Here is a 27,396-nt window from a genome sequence, read left to right on the forward strand (position 1 = left end):
AGAATGTGTGTGCACAGGGACAACTAGCTATGGCTGAGTTATTTATTTTCTGTATGGATCCCATACTCAAACATGATAAAAAAAATTTGTGATTATATGTTGTATTATTTTTGAAATGCAGCTAGGCACTGAAAAAGTCATTGGATATATAGGTGGTCTGTTGAGGAAGATGGCCATGCATGTAGGGATATTGACTTTCTTATGCTTCTCATAATTCTACCTGCATCCTTCTCCCATCCTTGGCTCACAATAGGTTAGAATATTAGAACATTAGAATATTTATGTGGGGGCCCCTGTACTTTAGAATGCTAGGTATTTTTGTATGCACTTTCAATACTTTCCTATTTATATGCATTTTTCACATTTTAAGCCATTCATATTTTTAAATGTACTCATAGCTTAGGGTATATTTTATATATAAGCATCACAACATACATATTTCCGATCCTCAGGTATTCTTGGTACTAAAATTCCCAGAAGCCTTCACCACTAGCTATGCTGACCAAGATTTCTGAACACTAAAGTCCAGGATCATATGGGGACCCAAGATTGGGAAACACTGTTCTAGAATTATGAACTTTAGTCAGACTGAACAACTATCTGGAGGTCCTTGATTCTACATCAAACTGGTGGTGGACTGCAGTTCTGTTCAGCCATCGCCAATCCAGCCAATGCTGAGGGATTCTGGAAGTTGCAGGTCAATGCTGTCTAACAGGCTATATGTTCCCCTTCCTTGTTCTACATCACAGATGTTTTGTTCGTGCTAGAAGCATTTTTTTTTTAGTTTTAGGTCATTATCAATAAACTAATTCATAATTAATAACATTTAGACTGTACGTCAATTTTCTTTGAAAGATACCACAGATGGTCCTCTTGCTTTCCCTTTTTCTGAGGTGGCTAAGGTTGTGTGATACTGGCCAGAATCTTATTGGTTATTTAAGCTATGTAAGTATAACAGTGTAAATTACAGCAGCAAATTGCTACTATTAGTAAGTCACGATTCTTGTTCTTTGTCACATGCCAAGTCACAGAACTGGTATATGATGAGGAATGCACGTGGCCATTCATTAACTAGAGGAAATTCTCCTCTGTGATTTACACCATAGCATTTATACAAGCGTAAATAACCAATGGGCTTCTGGTCAGCAACTGGAGAAAGTCAAGGAAGGTGTAAGGTTGTCCTCTGAATACTACCTCACCACTATCTCCCAACCATGATGGGGTAAGGGGGAATCAAGTTAAGATAATGCACTAGCTACCGGTGATATTCAATAGGTAAAGGTAAAGGTTCCCCTTGACATTTTTTAGTCCAGTCGTGTCCGACTCTAGGGGGTGGTGCTCATCCTGTTTTTCAAGCCATAGAGCCAGCGCTTGTCTGAAGACAGTTTCCATTGTCACGTGGCCAGCGTGACTAGGGAGTGCCGTTTTACCTTCCCACCGAGGTGGTACCTATTTATCTACTCGCATTTACATGCTTTCGAACTGCTAGGTTGGCGAGGAGCTGGAACAAAGCGACGGGAGCTCACTCCGTTGCATGGATTCAATCTTATGACTGCTGGTCTTCTGACCCTGCAGCACAGGCTTCTGCGGTTTAGCCCACAGCACCATATATAAATGATTGTTCACAGAAAAGAACCAATTAATATCGAGATGGACTATTTTGAAGCTTTCAATTGAGCTAATATTCATGAAATTAAGGGCCTGTCCTGACTGGCCATTTGGTACAGGCTGGGTTGGGGTACAAAGGATCACTGGAGGAGGTGTCATGTGGCATTTGGTATGCTCCTCCCATCCAAATAGCATATTGACCCTTGGCTCATTCTGTCATCAGTTAAATGCTTCTTCTGATCACCTGCAAGGGGTTAAGGCAACCAAAAATTTGTTTTTATGATACATCATCGTTGATGTGATGAATCACTTCAGTTCAATTTTAAAAATATTTTTCTTTGCCTCTCTGTGTATTGCCTGTCAAGAGTCTGTCTGCAGCTGTGGTTTTGATCGGCAATATACAGACAGGCAAAGAAAAATATGAATATTTTAGAAAATTTAATCAAAGTGATTCATTGCATCAGTGATGATCTAGCAGATGGAAAAAAAGAGCAGACTAACCTGAACCATCAGCACACCAAACAGCAGAACAGGCTCTAAGTTGCTTTTAGAAAGAGAATGCCTGTCTGCCATAGCACTCCAAGAAAAGCTAATGTCAATGGTCCTTAACACAGTAGAAAGTCCATTACATATTACCTCTTTTTAAGTAACATAGTCTAAATATTTTTAGCCATTTTAAGAGGCATTTTGACAGGATTTTTTTTCACATTTATACCATTCTGTCTTAAAACAGTCCATGATGTTTGCAAGGTGAGCATACATAGCAGGTGTGTGCCTGTGTGAAAAGAGAAGAGATGCTGCAAAATTGCACAGGTTGTTAGATGCCATGCCTATGAACAGCCTTCTCTAATCTTTGACCAGCCTTTTCCAATCTGACATTTTCTGGAGATGCTGGAATGCCCTGAGCTACAAATACAGCACAGAATTGTCTGTACTTCCTCAACCTGCAGATCCCTGGATTGGATAAGATGGAGCCATGGCAGTTAAAGTTGAATTAAACTGCTATCGCTTTAGCATGTAGAAACACTCAATGTCTCTGTATCATACCTCCCAGAAATATGGACTAACCACCTGCAGTTCTGCTCATTTAGAAAGCTAAATGGGCTTCACCAGCATTGCTGGAATGCTGAAATGACTAATCTTTTCACCGATGTGCTTTTGCTTTTCTAATCAGGCGTTCATATTTTAGTGAAATGCAGTTAACAAATGGTCTTTGCACAAATGGGTTGGTGGGAGGCCTTTTTCTTTCAATTAAGCATCTCTCAAAACCTAGTACAGTAGATTAGAAGCACCTGTGTTTAGGGAAACCACTGGATGAAAGTCAAATTCAGCTAGATGCAAAACAGAGAAAGGAACAAAGAGAAAGAGGTGGGGTGAATATTCATAACATGTCTTGAAAGGCACTTTGCCTGAAGTTGAAGCATAATTTACCAAAGTGAGTAATACTACCACCAGTTTCCAGCTGTACGATTTCTGTTCCTTGACAAATACAGCAGTTCTTCTTTTTCCCTTACATATTCTGGGAGATGTTAGAACAGTTCTGGAAAAGGCTTAGCTATACCTGCAGATCTTGAGCTGCGACTTACAGATAACTAGAATTGACAGAGATGAGAAGCCCTGTTACTTGGGTCCCTACCAGACACCGTATGCCCTTAGATACATTCTGATAATACATATTGGGGAAAGAACTTTAAAATTTGATTGTGGCCGGTTTTGGCAAGTTAGTCCTAGTGACACACTGTGTAGCAGTACAATAATAACAACAATATGTTCCGGTAAGTATTTGAAGCATTTCACATACACATAAAGCTAGGGTGACCACTTTCACATCATGAAAAAGGAAGGTATGAATCAGCAAAAAGAGGATAAAAGGGGCCACTGATGTGTGTGTAACTGCACATGTGAATTGATATGTAGAAATGAAATTTTTGTTTAAAAAGAAAAAGTCAGAATGACAGTACATAAATCTCAATATGTGGGAAAGAGTGATAAGGTGACTAGATGGGCGGGGTATAAATAAATGAAATAAATAAATAAATAAATAAATAGTACACTTGCTGAGTCTGCTGTCCGTTCGTTTAGTCGTTTAGTCGTGTCCGACTCTTCGTGACCCCATGGACCAGAGCACGCCAGGCCCTCCTATCTTCTACTGCCTCCCAGAGTTGTGTCTGCTGTCCAAGTAGCAACAATATGAGCAGCTTCAAGGCCTCTGATTTCCCTCCTTGTGGTTCTTAGTCTTTAAATCAAACTTGGACTTGATGGAAGACACTTTCAATAGGAGGATTTCCTGTGTCTTAGGATTGCCAGGTTTCAGGGTATGGCTCTGAGACTCAGGTTTTGAAGTTAATTCCTCGAGTCTAGAGCATCAGACCTGAAATTCCAGCGAATGGGAAGCTGCCAACCTGATAGTCCTAAATGTTGAGGTTTATGCTCACTGCTTTGGGATGTAGAATATAGACATGTTCAGAATCACCCTTGCCTTTTTCATTACCTTATATAGTGCAGAATTGCTGGTGTTGGTGGTAGATTTTTAAATTCATATGGCAACTTTTAAATTAATCCCCAAGATTGTCTATCTCTGCACACACCATTTTGCAGTTACTACACAAAGGCTTTGTCTCTGTGATATCAGGGGGCATTTCACAAACACCAGTCCCTAGGTCATGGGCCTGAGCCTTTAAAACTCAGGGAATGAGATGCTTCCTGGCCTGGCAACCCTAGTCATGGCAGCTCTCAAATGGAACCCTGTCATCCATAAAATCCACCCAGCCACCCAAATGGCAACAGGACTGAAATATTATCAATCTATATGATTATTTCTGTGCTACAGATAGAAGTAATCTGAAGCTTCAAAGATACAGTAGCTATGGGAAAGAAGACCTTTTAATGATGGCTATGGGATGCTCTGAGAGGAATGTGGTGGCGCTGCGGGCTAAACCGCAGAAGCCTGTGCTGCAGGGTCAGAAGACCAAGCAGTCGTAAGATCGAATCCACTTGACGGAGTGAGCGCCCGTCCCTTGTCCCAGCTCCCGCCAACCTAGCAATTTGAGAGCATACAAATGCAAGTAGATAAATAGGGACCACCTTGGTGGGAAGGTAACAGCATTCCGTGTCTAAGTCGCACTGGCCATGTGACCACGGAAGATTGTCTTTGGACAAAATGCTGACTCTATGGCTTGGAAACGAGGATGAGCACCGTCCCCTAGAGTCAAACACGACTGGACAAAAATTGTCAAGGGGAACCTTTACCTTTACCTTATGGGATGCTCTTCCTATGTACCCCTTACTATGCTTGGTGCCCACATTGCTACACTTTTAGGACCAGACTTTGAAGTTCTTTGGCCCCTATGGTTCTACTGGTGAGTTTAACTCCAGTACTGACTGGTTATTTTTAGCTCCTGCAATTTGCACTGTACTTTACGGTATGTGTACAATTGGTTTTTTAGGTTGGATTGACCGTTCAAGATTTATTGTTGTTTATTGTTGTATTACAGTATTATGTTTTTCCTTCACTTTGTATGCTCTCTATATAGCTATGATATATCAAAGCACACCGGCTTATCTAAAGTCACTCAGCACATTCATAACTGAGATGGGATTTGAACCAAGGACTTTCTGGCTTACAGTACATGCTCTTAACTGCTATGTCATATCACCACCAATAAGGATAATATTACTCAGTCACTCATCTGCCTGGAGATAATGCCACTGCTAGATTAGTGTGACATCATACAGTTGCATAATTGGAGTACCTAATTCTTTGGGTTTTGTGTCACATTCCTAAATGGAAGGCTGAAAGCTTTAAAGCTATCCAATAGTCTAATTTTCCAGATTATATAATATCTGTTTAATCTTTTATGTAACCAGAGCAGGGATTATGTCCATGTGAGTGCCTACGAGCAGCATTCATTCTATTCTGGCAGGGGTGGGTGGGTGCAGAATTATACTTGCAGAGTGAATGGTTGATGTCATCTATTATTGGTATGTTATGAATGGAGGCAGCCTTAAGAACAGAGGAGGTGGACTAGACATGCCCTGTTTGCCTATGATTAACATAATATGCATGTTGCACATCTGCTGTGAAGAAGGTACTGCAGAATTATCACAAAATGTAACCGCCAAATTTAAATGACGAATTCATAAAGGTTATCATTTCCTAATGGTTGCTAGGCACAATGGCTGCATTTTACCTTCAGAGAGGCAGCATGGCTTCCAGTACCAGTTGTGGGCAAACATAAACTGTGGGGAGAATTTGCTATTGCACTCATTTCCTCCTTGTGGGCCTCCCAGAAGCATCTAGCTGGTCCCTATAATAACAAAACATTATAGTCAATATAGGTGACATCTATCTTCATCCAGTTTCTTCACAGTAATGTTTCTCTATATGTCCCATTGAGTTCAGTGGGAGCATCAAATGAATGTGATGATGTGCAAAATCCAGGTGTGATACAGAAGACTAACAGCAGAACCATGTTAAGGAAACAAAGAGATCTGTCATCTCCAGTCGTTGTATGAGCCAGAGGTCACCCTATCGAAAGCAATGGACCTTCTGCTAGCTGGAAGTAAATATTATGCTGGTGGTGAGTATTCTCCACATACAAATGGCAAGAAGAACCATGTCCACAATGTACTATTGCACATACAGTAAAAACAGACTACTGTGATCTAAATGTTTTATTTTTAAAATCTGAAGTAGCTGTGGTACTTGCAGAGGATTTATGAATCCTACCATGCACCAGATTTTGCCCACTTAAATTACCCCCTCTACATTCCTATCTCAGAGTGGAAAATTTACTTTAGTGGACTATAGTTCCAAGAATCTCTCAAGCTGTACAATATAAGTAGTGCATTGTTAAAAATAGGAAATCTATTAACTGTGGAAAGATGTTTGATTACCATAGCATCAACTTTGTCACCCTCACAGCTAGCAAATTAGCTTTCTTTGTGTTGTGATTGATGGTGATGAGGAAAACACAGCCTTCACTTGCAAGTCAAGTTGCTCAGGCACAAACATCTGTGGACTCACTACTGGCTTCTAATGACATTCCATCTCTACTGTCAGATTCGACCCTATGTGTGCTGTGTAGAAACAAAGAGCTTCATAAAGCCATGTCAAACTTCTAAACCCCACAGCAGCTGAATGGATCTGAAAGTAGGTCAGGAATGCCTTCCATTCTACAGTCGTACTACAGTACATGACATGCTACGACAGGAATATAGAGAAAATATGTGCCAGCAAAGAACTGGAATAAGACAGCTGGGAAGGAACTTAAGTGGGCATTATTCCATGTCTGTAATGATTTTCACTCATTTATTGCAAGTGACACATCGGTGGTGGTGAAGACATAATTTCTGGAAGACTTTTGGTGTACTGGTTCAGTTCCCCTCCTTGGACATCTTATAGCAGACTGAAGACAAGTAATTTATATGGAATCATAATGGTTTTAACATTGTAGACCAACTTTGTATATGACCATATACACAGGATGGAACACAGAAAGTTGCCATATATCAGGGCACTGTTCACTCTAGGGCTAAATAGTCCCCAAGCTGTTCCTGCTGTACCCATCAGCCATCTCCTTCTCAGAAGATAAGGCTCTCTGTATTATGTAGCTTGCCCTGCCCCCTCTCAACATGCTTGCTGCATTCAGACGTGGGAGAATATAGTACACCACTGCCAGAGTTGAACTAAGATTCAACTGCCAATCCATTCAGCTTCTGGCCATAAAATGGAAGGAGGTTTGATCATGTTCATGGTACAATGGTTAAACTGCAGTACTGCAGTAAAGACTCTGCTTACAAACAAGTTTGATCCCAACAGACTCAGGTAGCCTGTTCATGGCTGACTCAACTTTCCATCTTTCCAAGGTTGGTAAATTAAGTACGCAGCTCTCAGAGGTAGGGTGCAATGTGTAGCCTGCATAATTACATTTAAACCATTGAGAAAGTGCTTAAAGCACTATAAGTGGTATATAAGCAGCACACTGTGCTATGCTATGCTATGCTGTGCTATGGGCTTTGCCTCAGTCAGTAAAATGTCTTGGCCCAGACCAGATCCACTCGGACAGACTGTAGTTCCTTTGTTTCTCAGAAAGGTAAAGATGCTTCCCATTACTTGTTCCCTACATGGGGTTAAGAGTCTCCGTACCTTTTATTACCTATATGGGTTAGGTAGTTACACTAAAGGAATGGGAAGGACTTTTAAAAAAAGGAGCTCCAAGAGAAAAGGATGCATGTATTGTGGGCTATGACTAGACTGGCTGGGGAATCCTAGGGAACTATACTCTAAAAATTACTTTTCAAGCTCCATTTGTTTCTTGATAGTGGTAGAAATATTTGCAGTCTGCTATTATAGGCACATCTAAGCAAAAGCACCTTTATGGAACAGGTTTGTGTCTTCTTGCACTCTTTGCTATTGTTTTTAGTGGCTTTCCGTGCATTTTAAAAATCATCATGATCTCTAAATGGTTTTGTGCCACAAAATGAAGTCACAGTGCTATTATTGATCCCTGTTCAAGAGGCTCACATAAATGTTGATGCATCTTTCTGATGTCTGCTAAATGGTTTTTCCATTTTATTTCTAATTTAGCTGCTTAATCTATAGTGGAAAGATTTTAGTTGGTGCATTCATCCTGATATTAAGTCTCAGGTTTATTTTCATCTGTTGAGGTTTTTTAAAAAAATCATTCTTAGTTTCAATTTTTGTAAGCATCCCTAGAAATGTCGTCAAAGAGCAGGAAATAAATTCATTAAACTGTGACATCTACTCCATGTGATCACTTCCCCAAAATGTTGCATTGCTACATGTGTGAATGATTTTATTGAAGCTTTTTTGAACTACTGCCACCGTGCATATCCTTTGAAAATGTCCATTAAAAATATTCCATGGCATTTGTGTCGATGCATAGGTTAACTTCTGTCAAATTGTCTCAACAAGAAGTTCTGGGTGCTTATTGAAGGGATCTTCAGCGGTGGGGGAGGGGTCCATTGGCTCCAATGCACTGTCTCCTGAAGCACTGGGGACACAGACAAAAGGGAAACCATCATGGAACAGATTCTGACCAATCGATGCACCGCTAAAAGAAATTATGAAAATAATAATAATTTGGTTGTAGTGCCCAAGATGAATAATAATCCGGCACCACAGTGTAGCCTGTGAAATAATTGAAGGAAATGGTTTGGTAACCCAAAAACACATTGGGACGCGCATCCTGGAATAAATAACATGCTACTGCAAGGCACAACGGGAACATGATTAAAAATTGTGTCACCACAGGGTGCCATTTTGCTGCTGTGACTGCGGCCCTTGCTCAGGGGAACTCAGCAGCAGCTCAGTAAGTAAGTGAAACAGGATCTCTTTTTTACCGGCTATCAAATGTGAACCTCATTGTAATATCTGCCTCTCAGGGTGGATGGCATAATACAAGGGTGAGGCGTCTTTGGCCATTCTGAGGCTTTGGATTGTCAATCCCTTCAGCTCCACTCTAAAAAGTCAAAGATTTTTTTAAAAGGGGGGGAGTTGTTTCACCATTCCCCCCTTTCTTCTTTTGATAATCCAGCTGCTCTTTTTTGATCAGGAATGAGGAAAATAGTGTTATGTGGTCCCATATTGCTTTAATCATTAATAAGGCTTTAAAATGTGACGTACCTCTGTGTAAACAGTGTGTTTAACCTTTATGTTAATATTAAAATGGCATTTAATTGTATGTTATGTTACAACCCCAAAGCTTTACCAGAATGAAGGGGTAAAATCCTTTCTATAATTTGGTTCCTCTTCTCAGCCTTTGCCTATGCTTGAGAAGGGAACCACCTCATGAATTTTTGAATACTTCATTTCTCACTCAACTCCTACCAAAAATCATTCTCATGCTTTCCATTTCTCCTTCTTTCATAATCTCATTTCATTTCTTTTAGCTTCTATAAGGACTTTTTCATCAGGTTTAAGACCTTTTCAGGTTTCACCTCAAGAAAGGCATAATCAGTTTTCTCACGTAACATCTACACACAAAGGGCAGTCCCCATGCTTTCCAGGTCTGTAGAACTGTGACAACTTGTGTATTGAATTTACTTTCTCTCCTTGCTCACCACATCAACCAGAGTCCTGGAGGACTTACAATTTTATAATTCATTTCTCTAATATAAATATTTTCCAGCTCTGTTTTGGGATTTTGCTCTTAGACTAAAGAGGCATATTTCTATTCTGTTTTCCTGTGATGAAGGCAGGCAAACGAAAAGAGCCTCTCTCAAAGTTCCGTCCGTCCGTTTAGTCGTTTAGTCGTGTCCGACTCTTCGTGACCCCATGGACCAGAGCACGCCAGGCCCTCCTGTCTTCTACTGCCTCCCGGAGTTGTGTCAGGTTCATGTTGGTTGCTTCACAGACACTGTCCAGCCATCTCATCCTCGGTCGTCCCCTTCTCCTCTTGCCGTCACACCTTCCTAACATCAGGGTTTTTTCCAAGGACTCTTTTCTTCTCATGAGATGGCCAAAGTACTGGAGCCTCAGCTTCAGGATCTGTCCTTCCAGTGAGCACTCAGGGTTGATTTCCTTTAGAACTGATAGGTTTGTTCTCTTTGCAGTCCAGGGAACTCTCAAGAGTCTCCTCCAGCACCACAATTCAAAGGCATCAATTCTTCGGCGGTCTGCTTTCTTTATGGTCCAGCTCTCACTTCCATACATCACGACAGGAAAAACCATAGCTTTGATTATTCGGACTTTTGTTGGCAAGGTGATGTCTCTGCTTTTCAAGATGCTGTCAAGATTTGTCATCGCTTTCCTCCCAAGAAGAAGGCGTCTTTTAATTTCGGGGCTGCTGTCTCCATCTGCAGTGATCATGGAGCCCAGGAAAATAAAATTTGACACTGCCTCCATATCTTCCCCTTCTATTTCCCAGGAGGTGATGGGACCAGTGGCCATGATCTTAGTTTTTTCGATGTTGAGTTTCAGACCGTTTTTTGCACTCTCCTCTTTCACTCTCATTACAAGGTTCTTCAATTCCTCCTCACTTTCTGCCATCAGAGTGGTATCATCTGCATATCGGAGGTTGTTGATATTTCTTCCGGCAATCTTAATTCCGGCTTGGGCTTCTTCCAGTCCAGCCTTCCGCATGATGTATTCTGCATACAAGTTAAATAAGCTGGGGGACAATATACAGCCTTGCCGTACTCCTTTCCCAATTTTGAACCACTCAGTTGTTCCATGACCAGTTCTGACTGTTGCTTCCTGTCCCACATATAGGTTTCTCAGGAGACAGATAAAGTGGTCAGGCACTCCCATTTCTTTAAGAACTTGCCATAGTTTGCTATGGTCCACACAGTCAAAGGCTTTCGCATAGTCAATGAAGCAGAAGTAGATATTTTTCTGGAACTCTCTGGCTTTCTCCATAATCCAGCGCAAGTTAGCAATTTGGTCTCGTGTTCCTCTGCCTCTTCGGAATCCAGCTTGTACTTCTGGGAGTTCTCGGTCCACATACTGCTGAAGCCTACCTTGGAGGATTTTGAGCATAACCTTGCTAGCGTGTGAAATGAGTGCAATTGTGCGGTAGTTGGAGCATTCTTTGGCACTGCCTTTCTTTGGGATTGGAATGTAGACTGATCTTTTCCAATCCTCTGGCCACTGTTGAGTTTTCCAAACTTGCTGGCATATTGAATGTAGCACCTTAACAGCATCATCTTTCAAGATTTTAAATAGTTCAACTGGAATGCCATCACCTCCACTGGCCTTGTTGTTAGCCAGGCTTTCTAAGGCCCACTTGACTTCGCTCTCCAGGATGTCTGGCTCAAGGTCAGCAACTACATTGTCTGGGTTGTCCGGGATATCCAAATCTTTCTGATATAATTCCTCTGTGTATTCTTGCCACCTCTTCTTGACGTCTTCTGCTTCTGTTAGGTCCCTCCCATTTTTGTCTTTTATCATGTTCATCTTTGCGCAAAATGTTCCTTTAATATCTCCAATTTTCCTGAACAGATCTCTGGTCTTTCCTTTTCTGTTATCTTCCTCTATTTCTTTGCATTGTTCATTTAAGAAGGCCCTCTTGTCTCTCCTTGCTATTCTTTGGAAGTCTGCATTCAATTTTCTGTAACTTTCCCTATCTCCCTTGCATTTTGCTTCCCTTCTCCTCTCTGCTATTTCTAAGGCCTCGTTGGACAGCCACTTTGCTTTCTTGCATTTCCTTTTCTTTGGGATGGTTTTTGTTGCTGCCTCCTGGACAATGTTACGAGCCTCTATCCAAAGTTCTTCAGGCACTCTGTCCACCAAATCTAGTTCCTTAAATCTGTTCTTTACTTCCACTGTGTATTCATAAGGGATTTGGTTTAGATTATACCTGAGTGGCCCAGTGGTTTTTCCTACTCTCTTCAGTCTAAGCTTGAATTTTGCTATGAGAAGCTGATGATCAGAGCCGCAGTCAGCTCCAGGTCTTGTTTTTGCTGACTGTATAGAGCTTCTCCATCTTTGGCTGCAGAGAATATAATCAATCTGATTTCGATATTGCCCATCTGGTGATTTCCATGTATAGAGTCGCCTCTTGTGTTGTTGGAAAAGAGTGTTTGTGATGACCAGCTTATTCTCTTGACAAAACTCTATTAGCCTTTGTCCTGCTTCGTTCTGAACTCCAAGGCCAAACTTCCCTGTTGTTCCTTTTATCTCTTGGCTCCCTACTTTAGCATTCCAGTCCCCTAGAATGAGAAGAACATCTTTCTTTGGTGTCAGTTCTAGAAGGTGTTGTAAATCTTCATAGAATTGTTCAATTTCAGTCTCCTCAGCAATGCTGGTTGGTGCATAAACTTGGATTATTGTGATGTTGAATGGTCTGCCTTGGATTCGTATTGACATCATTCTATCATTTTTGAGATTGTATCCCATTACAGCTTTTCCCACTCTTTTGTTGACTATGAGGGCTACTCCATTCCTTCTACGGGATTCTTGCCCACAGTAGTAGATATGATAATCATCTGAGCTGAATTCGCCCATTCCTGTCCATTTTAGTTCACTGATGCCCAGGATGTCAATGTTTATTCTTGCCATCTCCTGTTTGACCACCTCCAGCTTCCCAAGGTTCATAGATCTTACATTCCAGGTTCCTATGCAGTATTTTTCTTTACAGCATTGGACTTTCCTTTCACTTCCAGGCACGTCCACAGCTGAGCGTCCTTTCGGCTTTGGCCCAACCACTTCATTAGCTCTGGAGCTACTTGTACTTGTCCTCCACTCTTCCTCAGTAGCATGTTGGACGCCTTCCGACCTGAGGGGCCCATCTTCCAGCGTCATATCTTTTAGCCTTTTGTTTCTGATCATGGGGCGTTCTTGGCAAAGATACTGGAGTGGCTTGCCATTTCCTACTCCAGGTGGATTGCGTTTAGTCGGGACTCTCCACTATGTCCTGTCCGTCTTGGGTGTCCCTGCACGGCATAGCCCATAGCTTCTCTGAGTTACTCAAGCCCCTTCGCCACGACAAGGCAGCAATCCATGAAGGAGCTCTCAAAGTTACTAAGCAAGTTTCCTGGCTTTGTGTCAGGTTCAGCCTGGATCTCTCACCGCAGCCCAGCACTTAAATTTAACTATACATTGTTTCCACCTTACTCTTCAAAAACGGATGCCAAAATCACACACATTGATTTAAATATATATATCACCACCTTTGTTACTGAATTGGAATTGGGATTGATTGCTGTATATGGTTCACAACTATAATGTCCAATATAATTTCATTATACACATTTACACACACATTTTTGCTCCTGATAAACCCAAGGCAATTCACTCTCCTCCTCACTTTACCCACATGACAAAAACCAGCTTGCAGCATTCCAGAAAGGCTGAAGTTTGTTGGATTTGACTATTTTTAAAGCAGGTACGAGCGTTGCTCCTCTTGCAGACTTGACTGAAGTTAATTCTACCATAGCGCAGGATAAATGTTCAAACAAAACTTCCAACTTAAGTCAGCCTGTTACCTTTTAGTAGTGTATTGAGTTAAATTGCCTACTTACTTTCAGAAACATCAAATTCAATTGAAAACTCAATTGATTTTCATATGTGAATGTCTGTCTCTGTTCTCAGCAGTGCAGAAGGGCCATTCTAGTCTTACAGCTTATTCCCCCAAAAATCTCATCTTTTGAGTATCTTGAATAACTAAAAATTACAGGTCTAAAACTGCATACTGTGAAATTCAGTAACAATAGAAAGAACTCCATTTACAAGTATTGCTTTTGTGAAGAAATAACTTTATACTATATGGCTTTCAGGTTTTGGACTATTTTTATTCCCAGCCATCTGCAATTCATGGATGGAAAAATGGTTAATCTCAGCACCTGTTTCTGCTTGATCTGATTTTCTTTAGCTTACAATTTAATTCTGATGTGTAAAAATCACTAGCTTTCAAATATGTGCTATTCTGTTTTTACTTTAGAACTGGAAACAAAATAGCTTCTCAGGAGGATATCTTGAGTGTTGATCCCGTGCTTCTAATATTTCTGCCATGAGATAGGATTTATGTTTTTTTTAATGGCATGATTTTTGGACAAAGTCCAGAAAAGTACATTGAGCATCCATGTGGGGAAAAAGATGGAGTCAAATTCTGTCACACTATTTCTCCTTTAGATGTTGCAAGGAATGGAACACATGATGAGAGCCAGAAATCCAACAACGTTGACGGGGCCTGATGGTTTCCACCCCTGCTTTAGAGTTTAGGATACATTTTGAAATCTGAAAGCAGTAAGCAGGTGTATTCTACCCCTCCCCATTCTACAGCCACCCAACACCCCTTTATGCACAAATCTTTATTTATTTAAAGAAACTATTATGTTAATTAGTTAAAACATTGGAATTTACAAATAACATCTTATTTCATCAATACGTTTGACACTAACAAATTAGTAGTGACAAAGTACACCATACTCATTTTATCTGGGTAACAGGATTATCGAAGTCTGTGTTAGTTATGAGGAAATCACTGACTTTCTGTATCTGTCTCTGAAAGCTGAAAATAAAAACGTGATAGCCCTGTCTGCACAGCAAGGCTCCTGAACTACAGCCCTGCTCCTTGCCCTTTCCTTTAAGCCTCCTTTCCCACCCTCCCTTCTTTCACATTCCTTTCTGTTATCACTGCATAGCAGAAGTGGGGAACATCCTTCAGCCCAAGGGTTATTCCCTTTCATTGCTTCCTGGCAATGTGAATGTCTTTCTAAAGGTTGCATGCCAACAGTGAGTGGGTCCATAATAAAAAGTGGACTAGGCTGGCTCTTCCTCTCTCACACAACATTCTTTCTACACATCAACAAACAGATGTGCATTTTCACATACAACACCAACAATTCAGGAACGCAGTCTCATACACAAAGGGCTAATTTACAAAGAGGTATTGCCTCTGGCCATGCTGAGGTTGTTCAGTTTTGAGGGTGTTGTGACCCTCCCCCTCCCTGATTTGAACATCTAATCCCATGCACATTATGAGGACGGTATTTGTTGTTGTGTGTACTTGGATGCACTGGGTTGCCCAGGTATTACCTGTCCACACACATCCAGAATTGCTCCCTAATGTCTCACTTCCAACAAAGATTGCCCTCTTTTTTTACCTGTCTTCCCCTCTTCTAGAGGGCCTGGAAGAGTAGAGATTGATGAACAGACCCCCACAAAATGGATGGATAAGCATGGAACAATGCTGTACTAGGCTCCACTGGAGCAAATCATGCACTAGAGCAAAGCTAAGAAAAAAGAAAAGAAAGAAAAAACTCAGCATGAAACAGCGGTGGTATATAGCACCCCTGAAAGCAAGGCTTTGTGCTGCTGTTGTTTTGTTTATTTATTTGTTAGTTTTTTGTTTTGGTCTTACTTTGATTGCGTTGACACTACTTTTAGCTTTGCATTGTGTGGAAGCCAGGAGGCAATGCCAGAATTGTACAGTAGGTGTAAGAACAAATCCTCAGTGTGGACAGGTTCAAATACTCTTATTGAAACCTACACAAATTCTTATTCACATGAACATACATTAACACACATACACAGATGAAGGTTCCCCTCCCTGGGCAGCAAACAGACACTGAAGGAAAATATTTTCAGCAAATAGAACTGAAGAAAAAAATAACCATGTGGCATCAAGTCAATTCTGACTTACAGCAACCCTCTTCAAGGAGCATCCCTGGGAAGGAGAGAGCTTACTATTCCCCTCTCTCTGCACTTGGTAAAATCACAGGTGTGAAAACCAGGCCAGGGATTTTACCACAGTACATAGAGAGGAGATAAGTCATTTTCTCATTCCCAGTCCCTTACGAGGTCCCTTACATGGTGAAGTAAGGCTTGAATAAGGGACAATCCCACTGACATTAATGGAAGCTTTTAAAAAAAGCTTAATTGCTCTGCAAATGAAGTGGCAAAGAAAGGAGACTTTTGGTTAGTTTGAATAGCCATGCACACCAGCTATATCCAGCCTGGGGACCCCCAGTTCACCACCCCTCTTTTCAGCTGTTCCTTCAGCCTCCTTTTTTTGGTGGATTCCATATCCCTTAGCTTGCCTTTGTCCTGCTCAGACTGAGAAGCTTTCCCTTGCTCACAGGATCTAAACTTCTAACTGTACAGTCCCCTAAGCAACAGAATATTCTAAAAGATCACATCAGCTCAGCTAATCGTTGACAAAGGCTTCACTGCCACTGCACAATAAAACAGAGGTTAGTCATAGCTGTGCTCATAAGTGGGCCTTCGTTTTCGAACATTTGCGGTCTGTAGTCTGCACTGATGCATGCCTATTCAGCATCCTCCTCCACTATCTATCAAATAAACAGCAGCTCACCTGGTGCGCATGACAGTATGCTCTTTAAGATGGAATTAGGTCAGATGATGATATTTAATTCTGTGAGCGACCTTTTAAGAAGCATCATTGGTTTTAAAAGGCTTGCCTGTGAGACTGATAGGAGGAAATGGAAAAAAATCTATTTAAAGTAGAAATGTTTTTAAAAGGATAGAAGATGGTTGGATGATGGAGGAAGGATGGGGGAAAGGAAAATTAATGACTTTTCACAGATATTCCTTGTGGCACAGCAGTATAATTTCTTAGTCTCTCCCCCCTTTTTGCAGGTCTGTTTTGTATCCCTGAACATGCTGATCTTGTCTGATATCTGAAGCTAAGGAGAGTGAATTCTGGTTGGTACTTGGATGGGAAACCCCCATGTAATACCAGCAATCCCCAGAAAGGGCTAGGAAATAATCTTCTTGAAAACCTGGAGTGCCACTGCCAGTCAGACTATATATCAGTAAGCTATTTGGTCCAACAGTCTGATTCTGTATAAGGCAGCCTTCCTATGCCTACCCTAATCAATATAGGGATATCTGCATGGGATGATCAGCTGTTACATCTTACACACTGTTGGAACATCCTATAGATTATATTCAGGGTGAGCCCTGTCACTCATCTTCCTCGCTTTTTAGAGCCCTGCTGCTACTGCTGCTATCAGGAGCTACAGTGGTCTTGCTGTTGTTCCCTTCTGCCATGTAGTCTATAAGAAAGAAAGACTTCAGGAATAAGTCAGCATATATGCAGTCCTGAAAGACATGGAAATGGAGTGCATATATTATTCAACAATCTGGCTCTACCAAAGAGCTCAGGGAAACACATAACCCTAGGCATCCATAATTTCTTCATAACCTACTTTGATGACATGCAGTGAATTTGAACCTAAGATTCTCGAGCCCAATGTGCTTTGTGTTATAAGCTTGTTCCCATTATATGTTAACTCCGGGCTGGATAAGAAATGATCCTGCTTCAGTATCCTGCTTCCATCTGGACCAGGAGGAGGAGAATAAGATGGCCAGGGTGGCATGCATTCCATAATCAGACATAATATTTGATGATAGTTTAGCTCAGTAATATATTCAATTGTTGACATATCTTCTGCTTGCCTCACCCTTCTTTTTTCTGCCAAAGTATCTTAATAACAACAACAATAATAATTAATCATCATTGTCATCTTTGAATTGCATTGCTAGAAGGGACTCTATGGATCACTGAGACCACCCCCGATCAATGAGGTGCAGTGGGAAATCAAACTCCCAACCTCTAGCTCCACCGCCAGTTACCTAAACTGTTGAGCTATCCAGCAGTTGTTCTACTCTAGTGGTGGTAGATGAATAAAGAAAAGGTTAGCAACACATGGTTAGTCACTCAGCTTTCTGAGAAGGTAGTCCGAGACACTGCAACCCACATAAAACCACACCCTGGGATATATGTGGAATCTGTTCCCCAAATGGAGAAAAGCTGCATTACACCAAAGGGGATCTCAACACTGTATTCAGTAATGCAAGCTCTAATAGTCACTATCTTTTGCTTGAAGTTATACGCAAAAACCTGGGACTTCATTGCTCTGTTCCTTCAGCTTAGACCACATTAAGCTTGGGTCACAGGACGAGGAGAGAGGAAGAAATATCAGTGCCTTAGCATATGGCAGCCATTTTGATTCCATGCTCAGCCTCTCTGTTTTGTGTTCCCTTCTGCCATACAGGAGTAGCTAGAAGAAGTATACATATGTGCTCAGGGTGAGTTCACACCCCTCCACCAATAAATTGTTGTGCCCTGTGAACTTTAGAAACCTGGTCAAAGACTTCATTGCTCCACTGTAGCTGCAGCTCAGCTTTTGCTCATGTTTGCATACTGTCTCTCAGGATGTGGGGGCTGGTTTTGTTCTTTAGCATCCTGTTTTAATAGTTTCTCAAAGTGTCATACAAGCACATTCACAATGTCTGATTTGTTGGATTCCAGTTCAAATACTGTACTGTATGTTTTTTAATAGGGTACTGAGCTGAGATGGGGAAATCTTCCCCACTGTATGGGAATGATATTTTTAGCACAGTAACATGATATTTTAGCACAGTAACATGATGAGACTGACACATGCCCACCCTTCTTTCCAAAAGTGCATATGGTGAAAGGTAATATATGCACAGATCTATGCTAGTGCAGATGAACTTAGGAGTTAATGTACAGAACTTGGGGAGTGACAGAAATGCAGTTAACTATAGATTTCTTTTGCTTTTCTTAATCATAATAATCAACATCCAGCTGGTTTTTGTATGTTTGATCTTCCATTGTTTCCTTACAAGTCAGACTGGCGGTGATTCTTGTCCAGAATTAAGATGATCTATGTGGAGCAGCTCAACATTAACAAAGGAATTAAAGGGAACTGAATGTGGGCTGTTTGACAATGTGTTCTAAGCATAGCAGGCTCTGGAGATTGGGGCTTACATCTAATAATATCACCTTGAGTTAAGCTATTTTGAGAAGACTGAAATACTAGAGGAATCCTTAGAGGAAAGAGGGCAGACCTTCAGCTGCTGGGCTTGTCACTTTGCTTGCTGGTAGGAGGTAAAAATAAGAGGGTGTGCAAGGCATAATTAGTGCTGTTAATATTAGCTACAATCAACTCAGGGAGTGAGGTGTTGCTGTTTTTTTTGTTTTTTTCAAGGAATTGCTGGTTAATTAAATGCAACAGCTTTCAGGCTAAATTCAAGGTCTGATCTGGCTATGGCGACAAATGCTTTAGTAAGTTTAGTTACATCCTAGCTGACTATATGTGGGGCTACCTTTGGAAACTGTTTCTACTCAGAACAAACGATGTTTGATAAGCTTTTAATAGGTTCAAAAGATAAAATAGTTAAGAAAATGTATAACTATCTGTTAGAAATTAAAATGCAAGATGAAATGGTTAAAGAATGTATGATTAAGTGGGCACAAAACATAGGGCATAATATTGATATTGATCAATGGTTGAAAATATGGCAAAATAATATAAAGCTTACAAGATCGGTTAATTTTAAAGAGATATATACAAGATGTTTTTACAGGTGGCATATGACCCCGGAGAAATTGTCGAAGATGCACACAGATGTATCGAATATGTGCTGGAAATGTGAAGCACAGGTGGGAAGCTACTATATGTGGTGGTCATGCAGAGTAGCGAAACAGTATTGTACATGCTGTGTTGCAACAAATATTGCTTTGTAAGGTGCCACTAAACCCAGAATTGTTCTTATTGAGTATGATACCTGATAACATAGATAAGTCAAAGGAACATATAGTTATATATATTGTTACTGCAGCAAGAATTCTCTATGCCAAAAATTGGAAAATTCCGACGATACCGAAACAAGAAGATCTCATTGAGAAGATATGGGAAATAGCCGAAATTGACATTTTATCAGAATTAATGAAGGACTGTCCTTTACAAAAGGCAACAGAAAGATGGGACTTATTTTATAATTGGACTAAATCAACAGGCAACGTATGAATAGCATATATTGAAATGTGAACTTAAACCTAGAAGGCAGAAAAGAGTAAATAGAGCAACATGGAATTTTGATATAGCAGTAGGTATAGAATGGATGTTAGTATGTGATTGTTTCTCTTTTTCCCCTTTAACCTCAACTCCCCTTTTCCTTTCTGTCACCCCTCTTGTTAAAAAATAAAAAAATTCAAAAAAGAAAGAAAGAAACTGTTTGTAAACTTCAGTGGGTCCAAAATGGTGCAGCCAGATTTACTGGGAATGGTTGCAGGGATCACGTAACCCCCTGTCACAGCATGTCCACTGGCCGCCGATCAGCTTAGGGCACAATTCAAAGTGCTGGTTTTAACCTATAAAGCCCCAAATGGCTTGGGTCTAAGCTATCTCAAAAACTGTATCTCCCTTTTTTGAGCCTGCCTGGGTGTTAAGATCATCAAGAGAGGCTTTTCTCAGTTCCACCACCTTCACAGGTGCATTTCTTGGGGGCACGGGAGAGGCCCTTCTAGTCACTACTCCCAGACTTTGGAACTCCCTCCCACAGGAGCCAGGCTGGTATCCTCTGTGATGTCCTTCCATAAGGAGGCAAAGACCTCTCTCTTCATATAGGCTTTCCCTAAGTGACTGGCTGTCGGAGAAAGTTTTTTAAATTTATTGTTGTGCTTTGTTGCTTTGAATGTATTTGGTATTTATCTTGATTACCATTTTTAGTGTGGTATTTGTTTGATCCTTTCAAAAATATTTGCATGCTTACCATTTTTAGCTTTTAAATATTGTCTTTTATTTTAAGCTGCCTTGGGTCCTCTTTAAGGAGGAAGTTAAGGTAGAAATATTTTAAACAAACGAACAACATGTGGAGAGCCTGTGATCAAAATAATTCCTATAGCTGCACAGCAGCAGTGTAGAAATTTGCAAAGTAGAATAGCTTTTAGTTCCCCAGAGTAGACAACCCACTTTTCTCATCAACTGTCACAGTCTCAATGACTCTGAGACTTTAGTAAGAAAAATAATAAAAATGTAACTTAAGTTACTTAAACCCCCATTTAAGTTACTTAAACCCCCATTTAGGGATTCTCACCCAATGACCCGTTTTCCTTGATGGTGATCAAGAAATGGCCAGATAGTATCATAGGTTCAGAGACAGAATAGGCTGGAATGTCTAATACAGGCCTCTTTTTGAGTACAGAGTGACAAATCACAGGGCTTCTATACATCCCTAATGCACTTCCTTCAAAGCAGTGTGTCCGAGAAATCAGATGTGCAAATGAAGGCCAGGTTTTTGTAAATGACAAGTTATACAACAAAAACAAACTGATCTGTAGAATGTGTATCAAAGCAAGTTTGTGTTGTCTTTTCCATCTTAAGGAAGCTCTGTTTCTAACAATATGCACTCTGTATTATCTCATGCAGATGCCCATCCCATTCATTTCAAAAGCAATTTGCTGTGTGGCACAGTTTGTAGTCGCTTAGAGTAGCTAAATTCTGTAATTTTCATGGATCTATTTCCCTAGTACACGTGTTTAGGACTGCAGCCAAAGTATCTGTTCAGCTTTGAACTATTACCCCCAAATCCACCTCTCAGATGGCAGTTCCTTCAATCAGCGGGCTCTGAGGAAGACACATTCTTAATATACTTGTCATCACTGAGCATCTGTTTACCAGGCTATGGCTAAAATTAGGACCCTCAGTCAGAACAGCACAAACCATAGATTTGTTTACTTTCTAAAATGTGTGAAAATGCCATTCCCTTCCCTACACAGCTATTTATAATCTTTTCCCTACATCTGAAAATAACCTGTACTGTACAAAGAGGTCCAAATTCAGTTCCTGCCAACTAAGATATTAGTTAGTTAGTTAGGCATCCTTCAGTCTTGAAAGACTATGGTAACGTGCTCTGTATGGGAGACTTGGTGCAGCGTCTAGTGTGGCTGAGGAGGCCAATTCGAGAGTGACAATCCCTTCCATACTGAAGACAAGTCCAATCTGTCCCCTGTCCAGCTCCCTGGTTTTGCTGCTTTTGTGACTTCCTCTTTGCCTCAGCCTGTTGGGCAAGGGTCTCTTCAAATTGGGAGAGGCCATGATGCAGTGCCTGCCTCCAGGCTGAACGCTCAGATGTCAGGGTTTCCCATCTGTTGAGGTCTATTCTTAAGGCCTTCAGATCTCGCTTGCAGATGTCCTTGTAACACAGTTGTGGTTTCCCTCTGGGGCGCTTTCCCTGCACTAATTCTCCATACAGGAGATCCTTTGGAATCCGACCATCAGCCATTTTCACGATGTGCCCAAGCCAACGTAGTTGTCGCTGTTTCAGTAATGTATTCATGCTGAAAATTCCAGCTCGTTCTAGAACTACTCAGTTTGGAACTTTGTCCTGCCAGGTGATACCAAAAATCCGTCGGAGGCAACGCATATGGAACGTGTTCAGCTTCCTCTCCTGCCGTGCACAAAGGGTCCAGGACTCACTGCAGTACAGGAGTGTGCTTAGGACACAGGCTCTATAGACCTGGATCTTTGTATGTGTCATCAGCTTCTTATTGAGCCATACTCTCTTTGTGAGTCTAGAGAACATGGTGGCTGCTTTGCCAATGCGTTTATCCAGCTCGACATCCAGAGAGAGGATGTCAGAGATGGTTGAGCCAAGGTACACAAAGATATATTAAGACTGAAATTGAACAAATGCTCCTTTTCTTTTCCAAAACCAGCTTCTTTTTAAATAGTGAAATGGGAGTAGGTACTTGGACAATCAGCCTTCCCCAAGGCCAGCCATACTCCAAGGCCAAAACTGCACACCCAGTAGAAAAGTGGGTGGAATTTAAAGCTAGTTCCCTCACACAACACAGACCTTAGAGCATGTGGCTAGATGCTGATGTTGGTAGCAGTGGTGGCTGAGGAGTGTAGTGGCGGTGGCAGAATCAGTGTGGAGATGTTTGAGGGCCTAAGAGACTCACTTGCCATCACTGCTGCCAACACACTCCCCAGCCACTGTCACTATTGCTGCCAGAGAAGCAAGCCCTGTTGAGAAAGGTCTCTTTCAGGCCAAGCGACTGCAGAGGAATCGCCCCTGCTGCCACCCTAAGGTAGAAGGCTGAGGATCTTTCAGGCATTTGGGCTGCCCTTTACTGTGTAAAGTTTGGAACCCTTTTTCCTGCTGTTAATGTGGGCACAATGTTGTACAGCAATATTGGGTCATTTCCAGACTTTTTGAATTGTGGGTACAGTAGCACAAAATCCCACGTACATAAACCAGATGTTTGTTTGTTTGTTTTTGGAATAATTGAATATTAAAACGTGTGTTTTAAGCAGATTTGCACCTTTTTGCTTCTAATATATAGCAAAACAATTTGCTTTGAATTATTGCAAATGTATAGCTTCTAGCCAAAGGTCCATATAGGCAGCTTTGTGGATAGGGTCTCCTACTCACCTTCTGTTAGCCCATGATTCTTGGTGACTGATCTATAGTGTGAGAGTTCTTTAGATGCCATTAGATAAGTTGTCATGTGCCACCTGGGTTCTCAAACCACTAGTGGGGAAGGGAGACATAATAGAACTAAATTTTTAAATTTACCAAATATTCTATGGCCTGAAGTGAATCAAAAATGCATCCACACATGCATATTCCAGTCAAGGTCATAACAATCAGTTCCAACCAAGTTACAATATTTTAGCATTTGATGCAGAAAATCCCCAAATCTGGTAGTAAAAATACAGAAGTAAATTAATAATTATATTTTTGCAGCATTTTCATGATCCTCACAATCTGCAATCTGAGGCAGCTGCCTCACCCCTCCTAATAATAGGGGCAGTCATCATCCTCATCCACAAACATACCACCATCTCTCCCTCTTCGTGTTAAACGTAAGGAGGAGATGCAAGTATCATGCAGTAGAAGGAATTTATGTACTAATAAAACAAGATGACAAACAGTACAAACAAGATCACTGCAATTAAGGAAGTATGTTTTCTTAATTTCTGCTGCACACACCTGTTTACCAAAAAACATAGAGATAGAAAGCTGACTAATACAACTGTTTCGCAAGACTGGCGCAGAGTCAGGTAAATTTAGATCTTATGCAAGCCTTTTTCCTCTTTTAACTGGGAAGGCTGCACTTACTAGAACTTTGAACCTGCCTTTCCAGACACGCTGTTGCAACTGAGTATGGCTTATCTTTCACTTTCTAAGGGCATCTCATGCCAAAAACTGTGTGCACATGGCAGAGGAATCTTGAATTACTGTACTTCAAGCTTTGGATCCCACAGCTGCAGAGGCACAGTAATGTCTGCACTATAAATAAAGGTAGCTCTCAAAAAACTATCCAGTTGGGATAAGTCCAGGACATGTCTTGGACTGGCTCTTTGATTGCATAAACAAGGATCCTGGCAGGTAAATTTACCAAATAATCTTCCAGATGTGAGTTCTGCAAAAAGAATACAAACAGCTGATTGTGCTGAGACCTCTTTTTAAAAATGTACATTCTTAGGCAGTGGCGTAGGGGAGTCAGGGCTCATAGGGTTGAAGTCTGGAACTTTCTGAGTAGCAGGAATCATCTGCCACCTCCCTAGGCTACCACCTGAATCCACACAGTAGCTGGGACAGTATATTGTTGGATGCTATCATGTTGTAATGCAAATAAATTGAATATGGTTTGCTTTTGAATGGGCAATTAAGAACCATCAGCTTTACATGAAAAAGAAGACCCTCTCCCTCACTGAATGATATGGATCTCTATCCAGCTGCCTATATTTTTAGACTTGTCTGGGACAGGCTGACTATTCAGATGGTAACGGTGAGCAGCCACATTTTTGCAATGTTCTATCTGCAGTTATCAGAGGGAGCTAAGCCAGCATCAAAGAGCTGAAGACACTAAGTTCCAATGTTTTATTTGCACTTGCTCTTCTGAATGGTGTATCTCACATGCCTCATAGTTCAGATTCAGAGTTTGAAATAGAAATGGCCAGTACTGTGTCCAATATTTTCATGCACATGAGATCCAACTGTGGACACCACCATGGTTATGTGGTTCAGTGCTGGCCTGGTCATTCACACAACTGGTAACTTGCTATCACTTAACCGGCTTCCACAGAGGAACTCTAGAGCTAGAAGAGACCCAAACGGTCAAGGAGAAACAGGAAATTCACAGCTAAAGCAATTGTGAAAAGGCTGAATATGTAAATACTAAACAGAATACTGGTCAATGTAAAGCAACCAGTATTGCTCTGAACAGAATATATCACCCCCACCATCATTATCATTATTATTAGTACTAGGAGCAGCAGCATTTGTTGTTCGTGCTGTATGGGTTCCTTTAACAAGTGAGTAGGAAACTCAAAATGTAAACCTATTCATATTTAATGTATTTACATGTCACACTGTTTACTACCTGATAAATATACACAAGAACACAGCCTTAATTTTCCTTAAACTTAACATTTTTTCTTAATTCTAAGACATTAATATCTCACAGAAGATACTGATTATTATTATCAATTATCAATCGCCAGCTTTGCCTTATACAACATTTTTAATGTTTCAGCGCTAAAAGCTTATTTACAGGGCTTCTTATAAAAACAAATGAGCAAAAACCTGTGAAATATTTCACAGCCCCATTGACAAATTTTGTTGAGACCACAGTGAGAGAAAAAGTAAAATACACATTAATCCCGTTTCTTATTCCATGTATCTATATATCTTTTAGGGACGTGGTGGCGCTGCAGGTTAAACCACAAAGCCTCTGGGCTGCAAGGTCGAAAGACCAACAGTTCAAATCCACACGACAGAGTGAGCTCCCGTCACTTGTCCCAACTCCTGCCAACCTAGCAGTTCGAAAGCATGTAAATGCGAGTAGATAAATAGGTACCACCATGGTGGGAAGGTAACAGCATTCCATGTCTAGTTGTGCTGGCCACATGACCACGGAAACTGTCTATGGACAAACACTGGCTCTATGGCTTGGAAACAGGGATGAGCACTGCCTCCTAGAGTCGGACATGACTGGACAGATTGTCAAGGGGAACCTTTACCTATATATCTTTTTTTAGTTGGCAAGGAAATTATGTTGGACTTTCCACTGAACATATGACATTCCCTTTGTTTCTGCGACTAGTTTTGGTTTTGGTTTTGTGAATGATGTCTTGTTTTAAAAAACCAAGGAGTATTAATAACCCATCCTTGAGAAAAACATAGGGCAAACAGGTGCTGAGAAAATTTTAGAAATAGGGTTGTCAGCCTATCCTAGCTATATTCATGGCTGCTCCTGGCACTGTCAGTATTCAGATAACAATAACTGAGTTGGCCTTGAAGAACATAAGATATGACATGAGTAAATAAGGTTTATATTTGGCCAATTTAAAATGGCACAAGATAAGTAAAAGCTTCAAGTTAATGCACAATCCTTTGTTGGCCAGAATGGAAAGGTGAACTCTTAGTAGCATATATGATAAAGAAGTGACTTTAAAATAAATAAGCTGTTTAAGAATTAGAGCAGACGCATCATTGAGAAAAAATATTCAAAAGTTAAGTTACAATTATCTGATTAGAAATGGTTTTAAGATAAAAATCAAGTCACAATGTTCTTTTTAAAATTAACAATTAATGAATTGTTAGCATGCATACATTACTGAAACAGCAACGTCTACGTTGGCTTGGGCATGTCGTGAGAATGCCTGATAGTCAGATTCCAAAAGATCTCCTGTATGAAGAATTAGTGCATGGGAATTGCCCCAGAGGGAGACCACAGCTGCGATACAAGGATGTCTGCAAGCGGGATCTGAAGGCCTTAGGAATGGACCTCAACAGATGGGAAACCTTGACGTCCGAGCATTCAGCCTGGAAGCAAGTGGTGCATCCTGGCCTCTCCCATTTTGAAGAGTCACTTATCCAGCAGGCCGAGGCTGAGGCAGTCCCAAAACCAGTAAAAACAGGGAGCTGGACAGGGGACAGATTGTACAATTTGTCTTCAGTGTGGAAGAGATTGTCACCCTCGAATTGTCCTTCTCAGCCACACTAGACGTTGTTCCAAGACTTCTATTCAGAACACATTACCATGGTCTCTTGATACTGAAGGATGCCTACAATTAATGCTTAAATTTTAATAGATCTACTTTGTTAATATACCAAAATGTGAGATATGTAACAAATGAATAAGCAGAACCTGCCATGTATTCAAAGGAAAAGCCATACTTAATATTTTTATTCCTCATCATTGTAATGTTCTGCAACCACATTATTAGCAATACTATAATTTAATGGAATAGCTCATGCTTCACATGCAACAGGGCTTGGAGCAATCTCTAGCATCTCCAGGTAAGGCTGAGAAAGCATCTGACTGAATCCCTATAGAGCTGCTGCCACTCAGTTTTGGCAATACTGAGTTATACGGATAAACAACCTACAACAACAACAACAACAACAACAACAACAACAACAACAACAACAACAACAACAACAACAACAACAACAACAACAACAACAACAACAGAACTGCCCGAGCTGGAAAGGATCCTGTGGATCATTGAGTCCAGCCCCTGTCAGGGAGG

This window comes from Pogona vitticeps, chromosome 6 (assembly GCF_051106095.1).
Source record: "Pogona vitticeps strain Pit_001003342236 chromosome 6, PviZW2.1, whole genome shotgun sequence".
NCBI lineage: Eukaryota > Metazoa > Chordata > Lepidosauria > Squamata > Agamidae > Pogona > Pogona vitticeps.